The 6,592-nt window shown below is 42.8% G+C and overlaps 1 non-coding gene across 1 annotated transcript; it reads left to right on the top strand.

The window, feature by feature from the left end:
* The first annotated feature begins 5,760 nt into the window (after positions 1 to 5,760).
* On the top strand, positions 5,761 to 5,863 carry LOC149840322 (small nucleolar RNA R71). Its single transcript, XR_016431737.1, has one exon. It is a non-coding gene; the product is annotated as a small nucleolar RNA R71 (small nucleolar RNA).
* The last annotated feature ends 729 nt before the right edge of the window (positions 5,864 to 6,592 follow it).

Here is a 6,592-nt window from a genome sequence, read left to right on the forward strand (position 1 = left end):
CACCAGATGTAAAACACCCTTCAGATTCTACTTACTCGAACTACAAAGGCCACAGATATCGACTTAGACAAGAGATGATCTCCTTCGTTATCCTTTTCGTTAAGATACTCAAACACTTCATCTCGTGTCTGAGTTCTACTACTAGGATTCACGAAGACATCAACAACTAAATGTAGCTCTATTCTTTTAAACTCATTTTTCAAACACATCTTTCCCTTGCTTATTTCTTTCAGAAAACATACTGTGCATACTTATACTAAAGTGATTCAAAATTTTCTAACAATCAAATACTCTCTTTTCTTTGAATTTTCTCATGAATAACTACTCTATTTGACTCAGTTCCGAAAATAAAATTTTTATGGGGCTTAAAAATTTATAAATTGTTAGATTATGTAAAAAACAATCATATATGCTACACTTTGTTCTCAAATGCCTACTTTGATTACCAGTCATAAAAAAAAAAATTTAATTTTTGTGTGCATGCATCTAAACCCCCCCCCCCCCCATGCTTGAATGACACTGTCCCTAGTGGCATACAAAATGAATAAAAATGTAATGCAAATGCACACTAAAAGACACTAACAAAAATATGGGAGAAATGATAGATACAACCTGATTTTCTCTGAGCTTCTGAAGTTGATTTTCCTCTGATCCTTGAATTCTTTGAAAGCTCTTCTCTGTACCTGGTAATTGATACACTAATTGTTAAGTTCATCCTGCATACATCAAAACACAAATTAGCACATGTGAAATGAAATACTAAATAAAAAAAAACTCTGAAATGAAAAAGAAATAATGTACATATGATACATCCCTCTGGTCGAACCCTCATGCCTTCGTGAGATGCACTATCTCACACTCACCATCCTGCAAGGCATCTGAAATGAATGGCTTCAGTCTTTGCCCATTTACCTTGAATGTACCTTGGGTCATAGGATTGAATAGTGTCACTGCTCCATGGGGAAATACTTCTTTCACAATGTACGGACCTGTCCATCTCGATCTTAACTTCCCTGGGAATAAATGTAAACGAGAATTGTATAGCCACACTTTCTGATCTGGCTCAAACACTTTTCTGACAATATGCTTATCATGAAATGCTTTTGTGCGAGCTTTATATAATTTGGCATTCTCATATGCATCATTCCTGAGTTCCTCTAATTCTGAGAGCTGCAGTGCTCTCTCTTTGCCAGCCTGGGTGAGGTCAAAATTTAATTTCTTGATAGCCCAGTACGCTCTATGCTCTAGCTCGACAGGAAGATGGCATGCTTTCCCGAATACAAGGCGATACGGGGACATGTCAATGGGAGTCTTAAATGCAGTTCTATATGCCCAAAGTGCATCATCTAAGCGCTGGGACCAATCCTTGAGGTCCGGACGAACTGTCTTTTCTAAAATTCGCTTAATCTCCCTATTGGACACTTCAACCTGTCCACTAGTCTGCGGATGATATGGAGTGGTAAATCTATGATTGACAGAATATCTTCTCAACAGAGAAGCTATCTGTATATTCTTAAAATGCTTGCCACCATCGCTAATCATCGCACGTGGCACACCAAAACGACTGAAAATGTTGTGCTTAATGAACTTAAGCACTACTCTGTGATCATTGGTCTTGGTGGCCACAGCTTCGACCCACTTGGACACATAATCAACCGCCACCAGAATGTATAAATTTCCGAATGAAGGCGGAAATGGTTCCATGAAATCAATGCCCCAAACATCAAAAATCTCGACTATCAAAATCGGAAGCAAGGGCATCATGTCCCTCTTGGACATGTTCCCAATCTGCTGACATCGCAGGCATCGCCTACAGAACTCATGAGCATCCCTGTGGAGTGTAGGCCAATAAAATCCTGACTGCAAAACCTTTGCAGCCGTCTTCCTACTACTAAAATGCCCTCCACAGGCTAATGAATGAGAAAAATTCAGAATGGACTGGTACTCTTCCTCCGGAACACATCTCCTAATGATCTGGTCTGCACAGTATTCGAACAACTCTGGTTCATCCCAATAATAGTGCCTCACCTGAGATAGGAATCTCTCACGCTCATTCTTGTTCCAATGCTCAAGTATCTGCCTCGAAACCAGATAGTTCACAATATCTGCAAACCAGGGTAACTGCGATGTACTAACTGACATGATCTGCTCATCGGGGAAAGAATCGCTTATCGGTTTCTGATCCTGCGTGGTCTCCACGATCAGTCTGGAAAGATGGTCTGCTACTACATTTTCGCTTTCCTTCTTATCTCGAATCTCGAGATCAAACTCCTGTAGTAGTAGGACCCATCGAATCAATCTCGGTTTGGTGTCTTTCTTATTCAACAAATATTTCAATGCAGAATGGTCAGAATAGACAACCACCTTCGAACCGAGTAAATAGGACCTAAATTTATCCAATGCGAAAACTACCGCAAGTAGTTCCTTCTCTGTCGTAGTATAATTCATCTGGGCATCAGACAGAGTTCTACTCGCATAGTAGATCACATAGGGTTTCCTATCGATGCGTTGTCCTAAAATAGCCCCCATAGCGTAATCAGATGCATCGCACATAATCTCAAATGGGAGAGTCCAATCTGGAGGTCTCAAAATAGGTGCAGTAATCAAGGCCTCTTTGAGAATCTCAAAGGCCTTCATACAATCCTCACCGAAAACAAAGGGCTGGTCTTTCTCCAATAACGTGCAAAGCGGTCGAGTGATTTTGCTGAAATCTTTTATGAACCGCCTATAAAATCCCGCATGCCCTAAAAATGATCGAATCTGCCTCACAGAGGTGGGTGGAGTCAAACGGGAAATGGATTCCACCTTCGCTCTATCAACCTCAATACCACGCTTGACACAATGTGTCCTAGCACAATCCCCTCCTGGACCATAAAATGGCTCTTTTCCCAACTCAGGACGAGATTGGTCTCCGCACACCTACTCAGTACTCGAGCAAGTTTTTGGAGGTAATCTTCAAAAGAAGAGCCATACACTGAAAAGTCGTCCATAAAAACTTCCATCACATCATCAATCATGTCCAAGAAGATAGCAAGCATGCACCTCTGAAAAGTAGCCGGGGCATTACAGAGTCCGAACGGCATACGTCTAAACGCGAAGGTGCCATAAGGACATGTAAATGTGGTCTTCTCCTGGTCGTCAGGATGGACAGCTACCTGATTGTATCCTGAATATCCATCTAAAAAGCAGTAGTAGCTCTGTCCTGCGAGTCTCTCTAAGATCTGATCAATGAATGGCAATGGGAAATGATCTTTCCTAGTTGCCACATTCAGCTTCCTATAATCGATGCAGACTCGCCATCCTGTAGTAGTCCTCATCGGAATTTTCTCACCCTTCTCATTCTCAACCACAGTGAGTCCTGACTTCTTCGGCACAACTTGAATCGGACTGACCCACTGGCTATCAGAAATAGGGTAAATGATTCCGGCATCCAACCACTTCACCACCTCTTTCTTCACCACTTTCTTCATGTTGGGATTTAGCCTTCTCTGCATATCCCTAAATGGCTTGACTTCCTCATTACAATGGATCCTATGCATGCAGAATGAAGGATCAATCCCTTTTAGATCAGCAACTCCTCATCCAATCGCTGCCTTGTGCTCTCGAAGAATAGTCAACAATCTCTGTTCCTGCTTCTCAGTGAGCAAGGATGAGATGATCACAGGCAGAGTCTCATCATCTCCGAGATATGCATACTTGAGTGAATCCGGTAAGGGTTTCAACTCAAGTTTCGGAGGCGACTCGATCGACGATTTGGCGGGAGTCTCAACAAGTGGTGGAAGAGGTTCCTTGACCGCTCCCCAAGGTGGTCTCTCTGACGACACTCTAGACACATCTACACTATCTACACCGCTATTCTTCTCTATATGGTACAAATCTAAAGAATCCTCAGTAATGTACAACTCGGGCTGCTCCTCCACTAACTTCTGTGCAATGTCTACATGAAAGCAGTCCATGTCTCCTGCTGGTCCCATTGCGGCATTGAAAATATTCAGCTTTACCTTCCTATTGCCGAATGAGAGATCCATGGCTCCGGTCCTACAGTTGATGCACGCATTGGCAGTCGCCAAGAATGGTCTACCTAAAATAATCGGAGTCTGGTGCTGGCTATCCACTCCTTCCATATCAAGAATAATGAAATCGACTGGAAAATAAAAGTCATCCACCTTAACTAGCACGTCCTCCAAGACACCTCTCGGTACCTTGACGGAACGATCTGCCAGCTGCAGTGTAATTGGAGTCGATCTCATCTCTCCTAGCCCGAAAGAATCAAAGAAATATCTGGGCAAAATGTTCACGCTTGCTCCAAGATCAAGCAATGCGCGTTCTATCCGGATGTTCCCTATAGTACAAGCAATGATAGGGGCTCCAGGGTCCTTGAGCTTTGGTGGTGTCTGATGCTGAAGTACTGAACTCACCTGCTCAGTCAGATGGACCCTGTTAGGAACTCGCTCTCTAGATTTACGCTTCTGCGTACATAGTTCATTCAGGAATTTGGCATATGCCGGCACCTGCTGAATAGCATCGAGCAAAGGTAGGTTGATCTGTACATGCTTGAAGATGTCAAGCATGTCCTGGATCTTCGCACCTTGCTTCCCTCTATAACCAGGGGACTCTAATGCTTTGGGATAGGGTGGTGGGGGAATATACTCTGCTGGTTCCTCCTCTTTGTGAGAAGGCTCACTCCTATCCTTCTTCTTCTTCTCTGAGGATGAAGATGATGAAGATGGTGAAGGTGATGATGGGGATGGGGATGATGATTGAGCCGACGTAGGTGAAACAATGGTCTCTGGCTCCTCTATCCTCTCTCTACTCTCTCGCTCTCTAGATTGGACGTGATACTCACGTCCACTCCTCAAGGCCATAACTGATTTAGCCTGTTGCTGTGTCTCAGTATGAAATAGGCCTCCAGTCATCTGGTCCTTACCCTTCGGGTTCATGACAGCCTGACTCGGCAATGTACCCTCGGGTCTCCTACTAATAGCCTCAGCTAACTGTCCCATTTGCGACTCTAACTTCGCAATGGACTGCGTATGCGAGCTCAAAATCTGGCTACACTTCTCGAAGGCGTTCTGATTAGAGGTTTTCACCTCTTGGAATGCCTGGAGAAGTCTCTCCTCAAAAGATGTCTGCGGGGTAGACTCCTGCTGAATCGGGGAAGGAACTGAAGAGGAAGAAGACTGCGAATAGTTTGGTCTTTGAAATGACTGAGTAAAAGATGGTTGCCGAACTGGCTGAGAGGATGTAGGCATCTGCATGGAAGACTGTGGATTCTTCCATGAAAAATTGGGATGGTTACGCCAACCCGGATTATATGTCGATGAAAATGGGTTATTCGGCGGTCTGACGTAACCCTGAGCTGCCTGAACTTGTTCTTGAACAAATTCAGGGTACTGAGCTGCCGAAGGGCACTCAGTGATCTCGTGTGCCAGACTGGCACAAAGAGTACACACCTGCTGTGTAGTGGATGGTCCTGAAAGAAGCTGGTCCAGCTTCTGAGCAATCATGTCTACCTTGCACTGTAGTGCAGTAGATGGACCAACTTCAAGAACACCAGCTTTCTTCTGAATGCTGGGTGTGGCTCTATCAGAATGAGAGCTCGAAGCATGGTGGAGTGAATTCTCGGCCAATGTATCAAATAGCCTCCATGCTTCGTCCTCGCTCTTCAACATGAATGTCCCTCCACATGAAGAGTCGATCATCTGACGATTCTTGTCAGACAATCCATCATAGAAGCTCTGCACCAGTTGCCATTTCGGCACCTGATGATGGGGACATTTCCTGAGGAGATCCTTCATTCTCTCCCAGGTCTCATGAAAGCGCTCATCATCTAGCTCTGAAAAGCTAGTGATGGCTCTACGATATTGGTTTGTACGACCAATGGGAAAATATTTCTGAAGAAACTCCTATTGCAACTGATCCCAGGACTCTATTTCTACAGAATCTAAGGACTTTAGCCAATACTTGGCTTTGTCCTTCAATGAAAAGGGGAATAGAGTCAACCTCAACACATCATTATCGAAATTCTGGACCAGCTTCTTTCAGGACCATCCACTACACAGCAGGTGTGTACTCTTTGTGAAAACTAGGGTTAGGGACTTCAAAATTGAGGTCAAATGACCAAACTACCCCTGATAGCAAGACTATGGCCTTGAAATCAGGGTTTTTTTCAGAAAATATTTTGGTAAAACTTAAATTTTATGCACTAAATGAAATCAAATGAACATCAAATTTAACCTAAAATATCCTAATATGATTATGAATATGATTAAACCCTAAAAATATATGCTTATGCACGAAAATTTAAGAATATCACAAATTTTGTGATTTTTTTTGCAGTGTTTTGGAATTCTTCGGGTGCCCTGTTTTGCAATTCAAGCCATTCAAGCATCAAACGGATTCTAAAAATCCTCAAAATTAGTACCTGCACTTGTTATAACCCTAATATCAAATTAAAATTATAAAAATATTTTTTTGCCATTAATTTAATCCGAAAATAGCATTAAACTCTAAAAATATGCTATTTTTGACCTAGTTCACATACCAGTTTCAAAGTTAGACCCGAATCAGGGGTCAATCTTCTATGAAAACT

This window comes from Nuphar pumila, chromosome 4 (assembly GCF_984573655.1).
Source record: "Nuphar pumila chromosome 4, dmNupPumi1.hap1.1, whole genome shotgun sequence".
NCBI lineage: Eukaryota > Viridiplantae > Streptophyta > Magnoliopsida > Nymphaeales > Nymphaeaceae > Nuphar > Nuphar pumila.